Here is a 16,216-nt window from a genome sequence, read left to right on the forward strand (position 1 = left end):
AGCCACAGGCAGCATTTTATCAATGAGCTTCCTATACATGTACTTACATACTTCTATTTACCTGTCAAAGAAACTATACTTTAGCTTATGGTGTCTTAGTTACTGTTACACTACTGTGAAGAGACATCATGACCATGGCAAACTCTTCTAAAGAAAGCATTTGATTGGTGGCTTGCTTACAGTTTTAAAGAGTTAGTCCCTGATTGTCACAGTGGGAAGCAGACAGGTATGGCACTGGTGCCTTAGCTAAGAGTTTTCTATTCTGGTTCACAGGCATCAGGAGAGAGACAGAGACAGAGACAGAGAGACAGACACAGAGAGACAAAGACAGAAACACAGACAGAGAGACAGACACAGACAGACTAGACCTGGCATGGTCTCTTGAAACCTCAAAGCCCACCCCCAGTGACACACCTTCTCCAACAAGGCCATAGCCCCTAATCCTTCCCAAACAATTCTATTCCCTTTAAATGTAAGCATTTAAATTATGAGATATGGAGACCTTTCTTGTCTGAATCACCTCAGGTTGTAAATTTTGTAGCTAAAGTTTTAGATTTGACAACAATCTATTGTCCAGACTCTCTAGTATCTCGCTGCTATATGATCCCAGCATACGTAATGACACCCTAATTTCCTTCTCATTAAAAGGTTTTTTGTTTTGTTTTTTTGTTTTTTGTTTTTGTTTTTTTTTTTTTTGTTTTTTGTTTTTTGTTTTGTTTTTTTTTTTTTTTTTTTTGAGACAGGGTTTCTCTTGAGTTCTGTCCTGGAACTCACTTTGTAAACCAGGCTGGCCTCAAACTCAGAAATCCGCCTGCCTCCCAAGTGCTGGGATTAAAGGCATGCGCCACCACCGCCCAGCGTGTCATGAGTTTTTAAAGTTTAAATTAGGCTACAGATATTACAGGATGCATAAAGATAGAAGAGCCACATAGAGGGTTTGCTACTGTGGACACAGGCTTTGCCTTCCCGAAGGTGTACAACGGCTGAAGCACCCACAGGTAGGTGTCTGAGTGCTCCTAGCCACAGACTGGGTCCCTGAAGTGTTGAAATAAGTGACTTGGTCAAGAGGCACAACACTCTGCATCCTGATTCAGATAAGCAGCCCTGGCTTTCAGTGGGAGGCGGCAGAGAGGGCTTGGCAGGCACCTGTGTTGCCTGGCCTGGTGAGGGAGTCTTTCTCCTGTCTTCCAGCTTGCTGGGGAATGCCTGGGCTAGGGAGTTGGTCTGGATGGCTGTCAACAGCTCAGCGAGGGTGGAGGAGGGTGTCCAGACGTGTGTACTACAAGGAGGAATGTGAGAACTGCCAGGCAAGCAGTTCCCCTTCCATATCTGGGAAAGGCTGGTGGTCGGGAAAGAGACAGGCAGGATAGGGTTGGCAGGATGTGTGGTAGCAGTCTTCATTCTGTATGGGTACCTATGAGGACAAACTATATTCAGGAGGAAGGGCATCTAGCTCTCAGGCTGTTTTAATGTGGCCTGGAGTATCTTCCTTCTACTTTAGGAAGAATAGAGAGGGCCCTGGCATGGCCTGGAGGCTCAAAAGCCTTAGCATAGGGGAATGTGTGCCCACATGTGTAGGCATGGCCACACTACTGTAAATACCTAGTGCACCCCGTAGTGTTGAAGGGCTCCACCTGTCTGAATCCACCGATCTTTCAGCTTATGAGAGCCAGGCCTATGTCACCATGCTCAGTGGTAGACAGCCTTAGCCTTGCCCAAATGAGGCCCTGAAGCTGACAGAGAAAAGAGGATTTCTTTCATCTCTTGAACCGTAGTTATTTGTTAGAATGCGGTTTCTTGGATGGTTAGTATTGTGCACAGCTTCAAGCCCAGCACATGACTGAGCACTGGGGCGTCTCCTGGAATGAGCTCAGCAACCCTGGTGGTCATAGGCCACGCTTGGCCTCGACACATGCACAGCAGCCCTGCAGGGGAGGCCGGGAGAGCAGGTAGAGGGAGCCGTAGCCGTCTGGGGCAAGCACCACCTTGCAGCTGTGCTCGGCTCATGAAAGAGTCCTTTTTTCCTACCTGTCAATTACGACCTTCGGAGGGAGAGTCAAGCAGAAATGGAAGAGGAAGTGTGGTGTGGCTCTCCATGTGAACTATGCTGGGGAGCCAGGCTTGGAGCCTTGCTTGTCTGAGCCCCTTGGGAACCAAGTATATCAGAGTTTGTTCCAGATGGGAGAGGGAAGGAGGCAGCCTGCCAGCTCTGACAAATGCTGCTTGCTGTAGGGCTGGAGGCTGCTGGCCCAGGGCCTGAGCTGGAGGAGGCTAATGATAGTGTGAGGAATCAATCAATCCCCCAGATGAGGGAGGCTTCCTGCTAGAGGCATGTGGCTGCTTTTCTTTTCATCTTCACAATGAATGTCTTATTCTGGGCTGTCCATTTGGGAAAGGGAGGGAGCAGGCAAAGAGGAGCCCTGCAGCCTCGCCCAGGGCAGCACTCCTGCATTGGAAGCGTCTGTCCGTCCGCCCTACCCATGCCTTCAGGGACCGTCTTGGTGACTCAACAGGATGAGGCTGAGCAGTTTGCTGCTACCCAGTCACCTTTACAGTCTCCCTTCCTCAGGAAGCCCTTAGCTTTTGGGGGAAAGTCACATGCTTTCCAGCTAGGTGGACTTGGGTTTAAATTCTAGATGTGTTGTTTGTTGTTAACTCTTTGAACTTGGAGACTGAACTTCTCAGATGCTCATTTTGCGTCCTAGTCTGCAGTAATTCTTCCAACATCATAGCATTGACATGCATGCTTCAAGTAGAGCTGGACACATGACTGTGATCAACAAATAGCTGTTTCAAAGACCACAACTCAGTATCCAGAATCTACAAAGTACTGCAGAGAGAGGGGTGGTGGTGGTGGCAGAGACAGACACACGAGAGGTGGGGGGCAGAGACCCAGGAGACAACTGCCAATCTACAATAGGCTGAAGAAAAAGGAACAGGTAGATCTCAAAAGAAGAAACACAAATGGTCAGCAAATGTTTTAAAAAGTGTTCAACATCCCTAGTCATCAGGGGAATGATTTGAGATACTTACTGTCACATCCTAGTCAGAATGGCTGTCATCAATATATCTGATTACAAATGTTGGAGAGGATGTAGGGGAAGAGAAACCATTATCCATTGCTGTGCGAGTCCAAATTATACAGCCATGGTGCAAATAAATGGAGACTCCACAAATAAATAAATTTTAAAAAATTGCCGTAAATATTTAAAAAGAACCGCCAAGTTCCTACGCTCCATCCAACTACTCTCTGCCCACCAACTCTCTGGCAGGGCCGGAGCTCCCGAGTTCCCTTCGCTGCCATACCAGCCCCATGCAACGACCGTCTACCCCTCAGCCAGCGACCACAACACCCAGCAACCTGGTAGAAACAAAACTCTAGAAGTTTATAATTAAGTCAGATTTATATATCAATAAATTCTCAATTCACAAGATGCCCACACAATAATTTCAGAGCCAATCAATAATGATATAAGCTGCCCACCTAGATCAGACAAGTTATCCCAATTATTCCATTCCTATATGATATTCATAACTACCTGTGGCTATTTAAAACCATGTGAGATCAGGATCTTCTTCCTGTCTGTCCGCCTCCATCTTGGCTTCTTTTCTCTCCTCTCTGAGTCGTTCTCTGACCCTGCAACTCTTCACTCTGCTTCCCTTTTCCCTGTCCAATCACAGGCCTCCTGCTGCCCCACCATTGTCCTCCTGGGCAATGAGACTCTATGCCCTACCACAGAGATACTTGAACCTCCATCTGTGTTCATTGCTGCTCTTTTTTACAGTAGCAAGGAAACAGAATCAACTTAGATGGCATTCAACAGATGAATGGATTATGAAAATGTGGAACTTTCACAGAGCGGGATACTATACAGCTGTGAAGGAAAAAAGAAAGAAAGAAAGAAAGAAAGAAAGAAAGAAAGAAAGAAAGAAAGAAAGAAAGTAAGTTGCAGGAAAATGGAAGGTCCAGAAAAGTATAATGTTGAGTGAGGTGACTTTACCTCGGAAAGGCAACAAGCCACATGTCTGTCCTCATATTCGGCTTCTGTCCTGTAGTCTATATGTGCCCTAGGTCAATGGGTGTGAGTGGGGGCAAACTTTAGAAAGGAGGCCACGTAAGGAAGGACAGAGTGTAGGCAGAAGGGCCAGAGTCAGGGAAGAGAGTATTAAAGCTGTTACTTTCTAGTTTCAACGTCATCATAGTGTTTTCTTTTCTTTCATTCTGTAGGGAGTGGGTATGTGGATTCAATTTTCCTGTTTCCAAGTAGCAACAATCATGTTTGCATTCCAGAAGAGTCCAGCATGTGTTCTTCCTTTGAGGCAGTGCTTGTGGAAGCTGGGCCTTCTTTTTAATTCCATTGACCACTCGAGCAATAGAAGTGGACATGACTAGTGCCTTAGTTAGGGTTGCTGAGAAGAGACACCATGACCAAGTCATCTCTTGTAAAGGACAACATTTAATTAGGGCTGGCTTACAGTTGCAGACGGTCAGTCCATTATCATCATGGTAGGGAGCATGGCAGTGTCTGCTAGAGGAGCTGAGAGTTCTATATCTTGATCTGAAGGCAGCCAGGAGTGGACCTGAGCATAGGAGACCCCAAAGCCTGCCTACACAGTGACACACCTCCTCCAACAAGGCCACACCTCCTAATGGTGGCACTCATTCCCCATGAGCCAAGCATTTGAGCACATGAGTCTGTGGGGGCCATTCCTAGTGCAGCTACCACGATGAGTTTGGAAGATTTGTCATGTCAGCCCACTTAGAAAGTGTGATCCTTTCGTTTAGATTTATTTACTCTAGTTCATGGTTATGAATGTTTTGCTTGCATGTGTGTCTGTGCATCACATGCACGCCTGGTACCCAAGGAAGTCAGAAGATGACATCTGATTTCCTGGAATTGGAGTGATGGCTGCTTGTGAGCTGCCATGTAGGAGTCAGACACAGGTCCTCTGCATGAGCGAGTGCTCAGAACTGCTGAGCCACCTCCCCGACCCTGAAAAAGTGATTGAAATAATGTTTTGGGGAGAGCGACTTTGTAACCTGATACTATCCCTTTTTTCTTCCCTTTCTTTCTTTTATAACTGTATCTACTTAACTATATCAAATCATTTATTCCATTATTTAACTTGTAAATCACATTTCTTTACATAAAGTGTGGCTTTAACTACAAAATTCAAGGCGGCATCTCTTTTCAATGGTTATTCTCAGTTGTTGCTCACCCAGTGGACCAGATTCTGCTAGGCACTGCACAGACAAAGGCAGGAGAAACAATTTCTGGAGGAGCTGTCAGTCTGTGAGGAGAGAGGGCCGTGTGTAGTGGAGCATAAGAGATGGACCAGTTGCGGAGGGAGGAGGGAGAATGACAAGGCCAGAGAAGAGATAGGAAACTCTCCCTCCAAAAAGAGTTTTCCAGACATTTAAGGTAGGAATCAGGAGGAAATAGTGGGACCAGATATGATGGTCACTGTTGGAATTTGGCCCTAGACATCATGAGGTAGTGGCTTCCTTGACAAGCAACCCTTTAGGGCATCTACTCCTGCTGGCATTTGAGTCCACCTAGGTTGCGTTAGGACAAGGTCTACAGCCTCTTCCCAGCTGGTGGATCAACACTGGCAGGAATGCCGCCAAGGTTGATTATAGGAGAACATTATGGGCTACTTGTCAGCTCAGGGTTCAGGTCAGAGGGGGGCTTTCCAAAGGAGTGGGGGCCTGGGGATTCATCATTAGACAAGATCTACAGATGCAGAGCTTCCAGAGGCAGAGCAGGATTCAGGTAGTGTGGGCAGGAGGAGCTTCACAATCCAGGAGGGAGAGAGAGAGAGAGAGAGAGAGAGAGAGAGAGAGAGAGAGAGAGAGAGAGAGAGAGAGAGAGAGAGAGAGAGAGAGAAAGTGGGCAAGAGTGATGTCTGCTGTTGTTGGAAAGTTCAGGGACATCGCAGGCTGCATTTAATGTCAAGAAGAACTGGGGGATTCAAGGTCTCAGTAATCTACTAACAATTTGGCGCACGCCCTGGGGCGGGCATTTGATGAGTTATTTGAGACAGAAACATAAGATCTACAAGGCTGTTACGGGTCATTTAGCTGATGAGGAGAAGAGCAAATGTAGGGCATCTTCAGTTGCTGGGCTCCACTCCCTGCCCAGGCAGAGTACAGGGCTTTGTGTTTCTCTAATTCGGTCCAATTAAATCCAGTCTGCACCATGCCTGCCTCACAAAGGAAATAAAGGCGAGACATGGTGACTCACCTCCATCCTGCTGGTCTCCCTAGCTCAGATGCCATCTCCTTGGTCCTGTGTCCTACCTCTGGCTTCTGTTAGTATATCTCAATGTAGTCTCGATTCTGCCCTAAGCTAATGAAATTGAAGTCTCTGTAGGGTGGTTCTGGGCACTAGCCTTTTCTTAAAACTCGGCAGTTGTTCCCCAGGCAGTCGTGGACAGGAACCATTGTTCTGCTGTCTGCTCTCTTCTTTATGCTCTCTTCTTTCTCTTCAGAAGGCTCACATCACCTTCTTGATAGCTAGGGTTCTCTGTCTCTCTGTCTCTGTCTGCCTGTCTCTCTCTCTGAGACAGGGTTTCTCTGTGTAGCCTTGGCTGTCCTGGAACTCGCTCATGTAGATCACGTTGTCCTGGAACTACTTCTGTCTCCCAAGTGCTGGTATTAAAAGCATGCACTGAAACCACACGGCCTAGGGTTTACTGTCTTACTCTTACCTAGCAACCTTGCTTCACATTTGCCTGAAGAGAAGCATTGGTGTCATGTGTCTTAGTCAGTTCAGGTCACTGTAACAAGCAGTGTCAACTGAGGTTGAGAAAGCCACGATTAAGATATTGAGAAAATCACTTCCTAGTTCCCAGCTGGTATACGTAAGAGCTGCTGGCTCACTCGGGTTTCTTCTACAAGAACACTAACACCATCAGTGACGAGCCTTTCAGACTTCATCAGCTCCAGCTTCTAAGGCCATTGTACTGCATGTTAGGAATTCAACTTAGGAGCTTTTGGAGACACCGATAATGAGACCTTAATGCATCTCCATCACCAGAGCTGTGTCCGCGTGGTCCTCATTCCTTCCCATTACCATGGATGCTGCTGTGTCTTAGTCACCGTTCTATTGCTCTTAAGAGCAACACTGTGACCTTGGCAACTATAAAAAGAAAGCATTTAGAGTTAGGAGCTTGCTCATAGTTTCAGATTTTAAGCCTTACATCATGTCAGGGAGCACGGTGGCAGGCAAGTATGTTGGAGAAGTGTGTAAGCTACATTCTGACCTGTAGGCCAAGAGAGAAAAGACCCTGGGCCTGGCTTGGAGATTTGAAACCTCAAAGCCCACCGTCAGTGACACACTTCCTCCACGCCCCCTAATCCTTCCAATACCATCCTAGAGTTCTACTTCCTAGTGACTAAGCATTAAAATACGTGAGCCCACGGGGGCCACTCTTATCCAAACCACTGCAGTCCTACTGACTCGCCCTCTTTATTCGTGAATATATATTATTCTGTCTTCATTAAGGGTGTGGCTCTGGCAGCTCTTCCTTCTCTCAGCAATACTATTTCTCTGTTGTGATATTCCCCCTGCCCTGCCCCGTCTCTATAATGGATCTACCTACCGTCTACCGTCTATTCATCTACCTATCTCTGAATGGCTGCCCTGTCTCTATCCTACCGTTTGAGTATATGGTACATTCCCTCTGGTTTCTTACGCCCTTTAGTGAAATTCGTCTGTATCTTCCTGTCCTGCTGCTTCTCTTCACTCACTCCCACCTAAGCCTATGTCTCCCCAAGCATCTACCAATCTGGGCCATCCATCATCTGCCAAATGCAGTGGTCACATCTTGAGCCTTGTCTTGTTTCTCTGTAGGACTCATGTAATTGCTTGTCCCATCCCACTTTAAAGGCGTCTTCTCTTTGCTCTCTTCTTTAGCCATCTTTGCTCACTTTCTGTGGTTGGCTCATTGTCACCTGGTCTCTTTGGAGTGGCCCACAGTGGCCTCTCTTCTGTACCTCAGTCCCTGATCTCATTCAGTTTGCTATGCTGACAACTTTCTCTTGGTATCTATGTCCCAGACCTTTCCCCTGTATCCCATGCTTATATGCTTAAACATCCACTGGGAAACCTTCCTTGGGTGAGTAGCACACACCCCAAATGTAACAAACCTGAAACCGAGCTGCTGTCTTCTGAAGTAGCTGCCACCTCCAGTAGACTTGAGTTAGGACTTACAACTCCAGAGTCCTTCCAGATGATCCTTCCAGTCCCCATCCATGAATGCAAACCATGCCAGCTGTATCTTTGTAGTAAGCCAAGAGATGGATTAGTTATTTGATTCACCAAGTTTGACTCAAGACAGGCTCGTCTCTATTTTTAATTTGCAGGATAATTTTGTACCTGGGCCTGCTTATATTTCTAGCTTCTATGGCTTATTTTCAAAAAAGCACCAGAGTTGTCATTTCAAAAGTTGCAGCAACGTGTGATTTCTTTTTTCAAAAGCTGTAAAGCGCTCTTCGACATCTGCCCCCCCGCCCCCAACACGGTGTGCCTCTTCCTTTTGCTTCTTTACTGAGGCCTGTACCTCAAACACAGAACCTCAGAACCTCTGTGCCTCGGATCCCTCCAAGCTGTCCCGCTACCCCCACAATCCTGTGCTTTGTTCCACCTCTTCTGGCTTGTATGTGAGTGTCATTTTGACAGATAATTCACCAACCTTATATAAAGCAGTGATCTGTGCTTTCTAAACCTCTCAAACTTGGCTCTGCCCTGTTAGCCAGCTGTGCTGTTCCCTATAGCATACAAGGCCAGCTGACTGACTTACGCTCTGTGGTTTTCCAATAGGGATTTCTTTCTATGAGGCCAAGGGAGGATTTCATCTCTCCTTATCCATAACTAGTCTCCTAGGACCCAGTTCCAAAATAAAACACTAGGGAATTGAACTAAATCCTCCCGGCATCACTTCAGAGTTAACCAGAGTAACCCACAGTTTATAGGTGAGGAGACCAAGGCCCAGAGAGGCAAAGTAACTTTCTCAAAATGATACAGCTTGCTAGACTAGAGCGATGAGGGAGACCTCCCCAGTGTCCACACCATCAGCTGTTCTTTCTCTTAAGTCTGCTCCTCATGGCACTCGCCCCTTACTTAAGCTGCCCCAGTTTCCCACGCCTTGTAGACCAAACAGCCCCCACTGAGAGACAAAATCCCTCTGGATGTGACTGGAGGCATGAGAAACACAAGTTGAATGCCCCATGATTAATTTCAAAGCAGAAATCAAGTTTTATTGTTAGCTTACTTGGTGCAATTGAGGTGAGGACTTACATAAAATTATGCATATTTTGGTAAGTAATATTTCCTTTAAAGATATTTCCAAGAGCATATTAAGCTTTCAGAGATGACTGGGACCTGTCACGAGGGGCCAGAGAGATGGCTCTGCGGTTAAGAGCACGTGTTCTTGCCAAGGACCTGAGTTCATTCCCAGCACACACATGGTGGTTCACAACCATCCGTAACTCCAGGATGATGCTCTCTTTTTACCTCCCTGGGCTTCAGGCACACTTGTGATTCACAGACATACACGTGAGCAAGGCACTCATACACATAAAATAAAAGAAATATATCTTTTATAACCAAAGTCTAACACAGAAGACCCAAATGAGAAGGCTGTGTGTGACATGGTGTTCTGCCCCAGAGGGAAGGAGGGGGCAGGTACCTCCAGGTCCATGGTGAGTCTGGCCAACCACCCACACTAGCTAGACAAGGTGATGCTCTCTTTGACAGCCCGAGTAAAAGGCATACAGATTCTTATATTAGGAGTTCCTCAATAAAATGTACAAAGTGATCTCAGTGTTTCTGAGGTAAGACTTCCCATCTCAGCACCCAGTCCTCAGCACCCAGTCCTCAGCACCCAGTCCTCAGCACCCAGCTATACCACTTTCGGGAATATACCCCAAAAACACCCCACCAGGCCACAGGGGCACGTATTCCACTATGTTCATAACAGCCTTATTTATGATAGCCAGAAGCTAGAAACAACCTAGATGTCCCATAACAGAAGAATGGATACAGAAAATATGGTTCATTTACACAATGAAATACTACTCAGCTATTAAGGATGAGGACATCCTGAGTTTTGCAGACAAAGGAATGGAACTAGAAAATACCATCCTGAATGAGGTAATTCAGACCCCCAAAAGGATGTGCAATGTGTGTCCTCACTAATAAGTGGATAATAAGTCCTTTTTGTGCTTAACTTTAGAATTTGACAGGATGTCTAAGGAACGTCAGATATCTGAGAGGAATTGAGACGTGAAAGACAGAAACCAACAGATAACAACAGCAACATCAACAACAACACACACACATACACTACCACCACCATCATACACAACAGCAACACAGAAATGCAACAACACACATAAACAACAACACAGAGATACAACAACAACCTGGAGAAATTGAGGCACTATAAAGAGCAGAGGAAAACTTAAGGACTTGGGGATGTGGAACCCACCAACCCCCTAAACTGTAATGCTAGACTCAGAAGTAAAAGGGTGATGAGGGAGAGATGCATGCAGCATTGAGAGCTCAGAGGAGGAGAATGGACTCTTGGAATTCAAAGCTTGAGAGCTGAAGGAAATAGCTACAGGGTCCGTACTAGAAAACGAAATCAAGAAAGCTGTGAAATGGAAAATGAGTGGGTTATTCTAGAATACCGGAATACTAGGATGTACCAAACAAGAGAACAGGAATACAGAAGGAGAAAGTGTTAGAGAACTAACAAGAAAAGTGTAGGGCTCAGGAGGTAGCCGAGTTGGTAGAGTGCTTCTTACTTAGCTGCAGGAGGTTCTGGGCACTGACTCAGCACCACATGAGCTGTGTACGCCTGTGAGCTCAGCTCTTGAAAGTGGCCACTTGACATGTAAGGATTACAAAGTCAAGGGCATCCACGGCTACATAGCAAGCAACCAGGCCAGCCTGGCTACCAGAGGACCTATCTCAATCAATCAATCAATCAATAAAACAAAGCACTAAACAAACAGCCTTCTCTTCTCTTTGTTTTGTCTTGTTATTATTCCTTAATGCCATGTTTTCTAAGGAGAGACAGAACTGGTGTGAATTCTGATGGGGGATGGGGTTTGGGAGGAACTTGAAGAAGGTAGGGGAGGGGAAACCATAGTCTGAATATATTTTACAAAGAGAAAAACTATTTTCAATGAAAGGAAAACAAACCTGGAGAGAGAACTGAAGGGTGTAGGTTGCTAGATAGAAAAAGTGACCGAGCATGTGGAACAAAGCAGTACAAATGAAGAAGAGGAAAAGACATGCAGTGAATGAACAGACGGACGACAGCTGGACAGTGGCGGGGTGTGGCCAGTGGATGCAGATAAATAGGTGAGAAGTGAAACTCTGGGACCTGAACGGATTCTATGTGAGAACAGAAAGATGCTAACTCTGGCTTAAAGCCACTGAATCCAGAGCTGTCCAGCGGATAAAAGCTCTTGCTATCTACCCAGACACTCTGAGTTCAATCCCCAGGGTCCCCCAAACCAATTCCTTTGTGTCAATCACACACACACACACACACACACACACACACACACACACACACACACACGCACACTACATAAATAAATACATTTAAAAGTTAAGAAAAGCTTCAAGAGGATATTGTTTCTGAGACGTTCTGCCAGACTCAGAATAATCTATTAATCAGACTTGTGGGAGGAATAATGGTGTTCTCAGATGCAAGGAGCACCAGTTTTCTCGCCTCCCACGGAGGCTTTAGAGGAGCCACTGACTGCATCTGCTCCTCTAACCGGGGAGTAAACTAGAAAGAGTAAAGGGAGAGATAGCCTGTTATGCCTGAAGCAAACTAGTTTGGGTTGGTGTAGGAGGAGAGAAATTTTCAGAAGGAAAGAGCTTCAAGAAAACAAAAACCCAAGAAGCCTATCGATTGCATAACGGTATTTGTTTGTACTTTGATGAGTTGTCTGGTTTGGGGGGAAAAGAGTAGGCTGAATTAGTGAGATTTATACAGAAAACCAAGCATTCAAACAGGAGATGGTTGTGGACTCCTGAAATGACAGTTGAGAGCTGTGTGTGAAGGGAGTAAGCTGAGACACATCACATGTCTCTACTGTGAGCGTAACCACATGGTCACATAATGAGCCGCTCGGAGGCTTACTTAAACGGAGTGCTGTAACTTTGTTAGGAGACGCATGTGGGCTCAAAGAGAGCTACATCTTTCTTTTGCATAATAGGAAGTACATGACTAACACCTAATACTAAAAACAAGAGCCATGTAAGTATGTGGTTTACATATGCCAGCAGGAGCATAGAAGTAGCTAAGAGTTGAAAGTTGGTGGCGTTTCTTTGGCAGCAGGAACCAAGGCTGTGGGGGGTGGGGGAGTGGGCAGGGGCTGCTGCTACTGTGCTGAGCCTGCTGGAACTCAAGAAGGGTCACAAATGGACTCTGCTTTGCTTAGAAGGGGGGCTCAGTGTTTCAAGTATCCAGATGGGTGCTGAGATTGCAAGGGTGACCGATGTAGACCTGAGGTCACCGTGTGGTTGAGTATTTTCTCCGTGGGGGTCTTTTCCATAGGGCAGTGTGTTAGGTGACCTTCGCTGATGCTCTGAAAATGAACTGGGCCATTTCTCTCTGAGTGTTAGGAACCGCTCCACTCCGGGGCTTTTGTCCCGGCTCCCATTTAATGTCAGCTCCTCCCTTGGAGTGAGCAGAGATTGTTAGGAGGCAGGTCTGCCTGTGAGATTCGCAGTCACTTCTCAGCTCTGTGCTTAGGTTCCTTACTAAATCTCTTGTCACTTTGTCAGCAAATGAGCAGAACACGCCTTACCTTACAGGAGTATGTGAGGAATAGAGAAATCAATTGGAACAGGGTGCCTAGCATGGCAGCTGATAAATGAGAGAGAGAGAGAGAACACACAGGGAACAGCTGCAGCTAACCCTTTGTTTGAGATAGGAATCCCCTAATGCTGGGCTGGGCTGGGGCCTCAACAGATGAACCTTCTAAAGGGAGCATGCATCTTGGGAGGGGTGGAGGGGACAGAGGGGATAGAGGGCTATCCCAGAAGCCTCTTGATGTTAGCAGATGTTTATATAGAGTTTCCGTTATAGTGTCTTCTCACTTGACTTAAGTGCTCAGATTTACAGGGCTCAGCTCTTAGGGGTATCTCCTGTGTAAGGATCTTGTCAAAACACTTAGCAAATCTACATGCATGCCCAAATGTTATCAGAAACACTGCCCCCATTCCCAAACTGTGGAATAATGGCTCCATAGTCAACAGAATACTCTTCTATTCTAGCTCCCTGTGCCTCACGGTTGCTGCTCCTCAATGCCAGGGACCTGGTCTCTGTGCCACACCTGTGACAGGCCAGCCTGACTGTAAACAGGACTTGTTAGCATTGTTCTGCTTCGTGAGGCTGAGACGGGAAATTCTCAGGCTAAGTTCTTGGTCAGTTTGTAGGTTTCTTGGGTTGTTGGCACGGCTCTTGAGACCTTGACTGTGGTCTGTGGTCCGTACCTCATGCCATCAGTAGTTTAGAGGAAGCATTCCAGAAGGCAAGTGACCCCAGGGCAGCCCCTTTCTTAGACTTTTTGTCTTCTGGGGGCTTCTGGGTGGGAGAAAAGAGAGACTGGCTGAGTTGCTGTCAGAGTAGCAAGGCAGGGTGGACTGTACAATGAGGTGGGGATATTCAAACAGAACATACCCACGGGAAAGCCTTGGCTACCCTCGTGCGATCTGAAGGGTCATTGGTGGGAGCTTCTGGGAGAGACAGATAGGGTTGGGAGTCAGCTGCTTGGAGACAAGGGGACACACGCTCACATGGGCTGCTTAGGGATGATGAGGGGTTACTCCAGTGGACCACTAACCTGCTCATGGTGCGCAGAAAGCCTCAGCAGGCTGTACAACTCCAGTTGGTTCACAGCCTGTGGTCGCTGCAGACATAGAGTCCCGGAGAGACTGTTTTGTTGGGGTAGTGCATTCATTTCACACAGATTCCATCAAAAGGAGGTTTTTCAAAAGATAGTCAGGATGAACATAGAGACTTCCTAACTACTGCGGCCACGGAGCGTGTACTGTCTCTGGGTCTGATCTGTTCCTTCTTCAATAATGTGTGTGTCATTTGCCTAGCACAGGTTCCTGCTACTTTTCTTTAACCCTAAGGCCTACTCTCAATCTTTGAAACAATATCTGGTCAGCCTACTTTATTTAATTATCCTTAGAGTATATCCATCATAAACTAGGACGGGCCCAGGAGTGAGTGCCGTGTATAGGTATAGGTCAGGAATGTTGGAAGCCCAGTAAGGTATTTACTTAAGAGCTTGCAAAGCCCCCAGGGAGTCCACAACCCATTAGGAGCCTCCAGCTGTTGGGGCTCCGGTGATGGGTATATAGGGATAGTCAACTAGGAAAACGGGGTGGGGGGGGGAGTGGGTCTCTTGCTGGTGATGTCTGGGTCTCAAAAATCCCACCATTTGTTTGGATAGATCACCTGGTGAATTATTTACCTATCTCTCACTAAATAAAATGTGACAATCACTAAATAAAACTTAGAATCAAAGATGGCAAGAAGGCTGACTACAGAGAAGACGTGTGTGTGTGTGTGTGTGTGTGTGTGTGTGTGTGTGTGTGTGTGTGTGTGTTTCCCCATGAAGGAGGCTGGCGAGCCAGCTGCCCAGGGCTCTTTTGTCCTGGGGAAGGCCCCTTTCTGAAGGACCTGGTGCTGATCTCTGGCTGGCTGTGAGCTTGCAGCTCTCTGAGCTGGCTGCCCGCCTTCACACCAGAGTCTCTGGCTGCCTTCTGGTGTTTTGTTAACATTAATTATACACAGCAGCAAGGTTCCCAAGGCCTCCAGCAACTCTTTTTTTGGTATCACCTGTTGCTTTTACTGTTCACTGTACTCTGCCTTAATCCTTGTGAAGCCTTGATCCTTCCAGCCCTGCACACGGCAAGACCAGCTTCAGGTTCCTGCTTCCGTTTACCCCTGTCTTGTCGGGGAATGGCCCTTGGTTTTCGTTGCCTCTAAGACTTTTTCTTCACCGGTACATTTGGCTTTGTGTTTGGACTGCCCCTTTCCTGCCCTGCATGGCTTTCTCACTTCTTGCTTGTTCATTCTCAGGCATCCCCTCCCCGTGCATCTTAGACCGAAGCTGAGCTTGCTGGGAGCACAAGAAAGCCAGACTTCTGCTAACCCATATTCATTTCCACTGGTGTGGCTGTGGAGGAGGGGCGAACTCCTCCCTAGCATGGTGGCCTTAGGGGTTGCATATTTCCAGGATGCAGAAACCTGAGCAATTTGGAAAGTCTTTGATTCAGCAATTTGGTTTCCAAGACTGTGGTTTAAGGAATGAATTATGGCTTCCATATATGTATGTATATATGATATATATTACATATGATACATGTATATGTATGTATATGATATATGATATATGATATGTATATCATATATCACACACACACACACACACACACACACACACACACACACACACACACACCCCATATGTCCATTATCCATTTATCTGTTGATGAACAGATAGGTTGTTCCAATTGTTTGCTATGGTGATCAAAGCAGCAAGGAAAATGACGTGCAGACATCTTTATGGGAAGGCCAGGAGTCCTGGGTGTGTGCCCAGGAGTGAAACAGCTGGGTCAGATGGTAGTTCTATTTTTAGTTTTTTTTTGAGAAATATTCAAACTGATTTCCACAATGGCTGTATTAATTTGCACTCCCACCAACAGTGAACAAGGATTCCTTTCTCCCATGGCCTCTCCAACACTTGTCAGACTTGTAGATGGCAGCCATTCTGACTGGGATTAGATGGTATCCCAAAGTCGTTTTAATTCATTGTTCCCGATGGGGAGATTGAAGACTTTGAAAAATATGTATTGGCCCTTTTGCGTTTCTTTTTCCTTTTTCAAAAAACCATCTGTTCAGTTCCTTTGCTTATTTGCTAATTGGCAATTTTGTTTTCTTGGATTTCAGTGTATGCAATTCTTCATAATTCTGGCTATTAGCTTCTGAAGTGTAACTGGTGAAGATTCTGTGGGCTGTGTGTGCCCTGCTGACTGATCCCTTTGTTGGGCAGAAACTTGATTTTCGAATAGCTCCATCTGTTAATAGTTAGGGGTTAGCTCCTTTGCTATTGGTGCTCTGGTTAAAAAGTTCTTGCTTACCCCGATGAAGAGCATTCCCTATGTTTCCT

At 46.3% G+C, this 16,216-nt stretch overlaps 1 protein-coding gene across 5 annotated transcripts in view; it reads left to right on the plus strand.

Moving 5' to 3' along the window:
- St6gal1 (beta galactoside alpha 2,6 sialyltransferase 1) overlaps nucleotides 1–16,216 on the plus strand; it is a 135,622-nt gene that overhangs the window by 13,891 nt on the left and 105,515 nt on the right. The window contains exon 1 of one of the 5 annotated variants that reach the window (XM_011245848.1): nucleotides 12,181–12,285. The exons of the other annotated variants lie outside the window; for them this stretch is intronic. The gene's annotated coding sequence lies outside the window, so the exon portion shown is untranslated. Of the gene's footprint in view, nucleotides 1–12,180; nucleotides 12,286–16,216 lie in introns of those variants that run through there. 5 annotated transcript variants of the gene reach the window in all.

The sequence above is a fragment of the Mus musculus genome, chromosome 16, assembly GCF_000001635.26.
Source record: "Mus musculus strain C57BL/6J chromosome 16, GRCm38.p6 C57BL/6J".
Classification (NCBI taxonomy): Eukaryota; Metazoa; Chordata; class Mammalia; order Rodentia; family Muridae; genus Mus; species Mus musculus.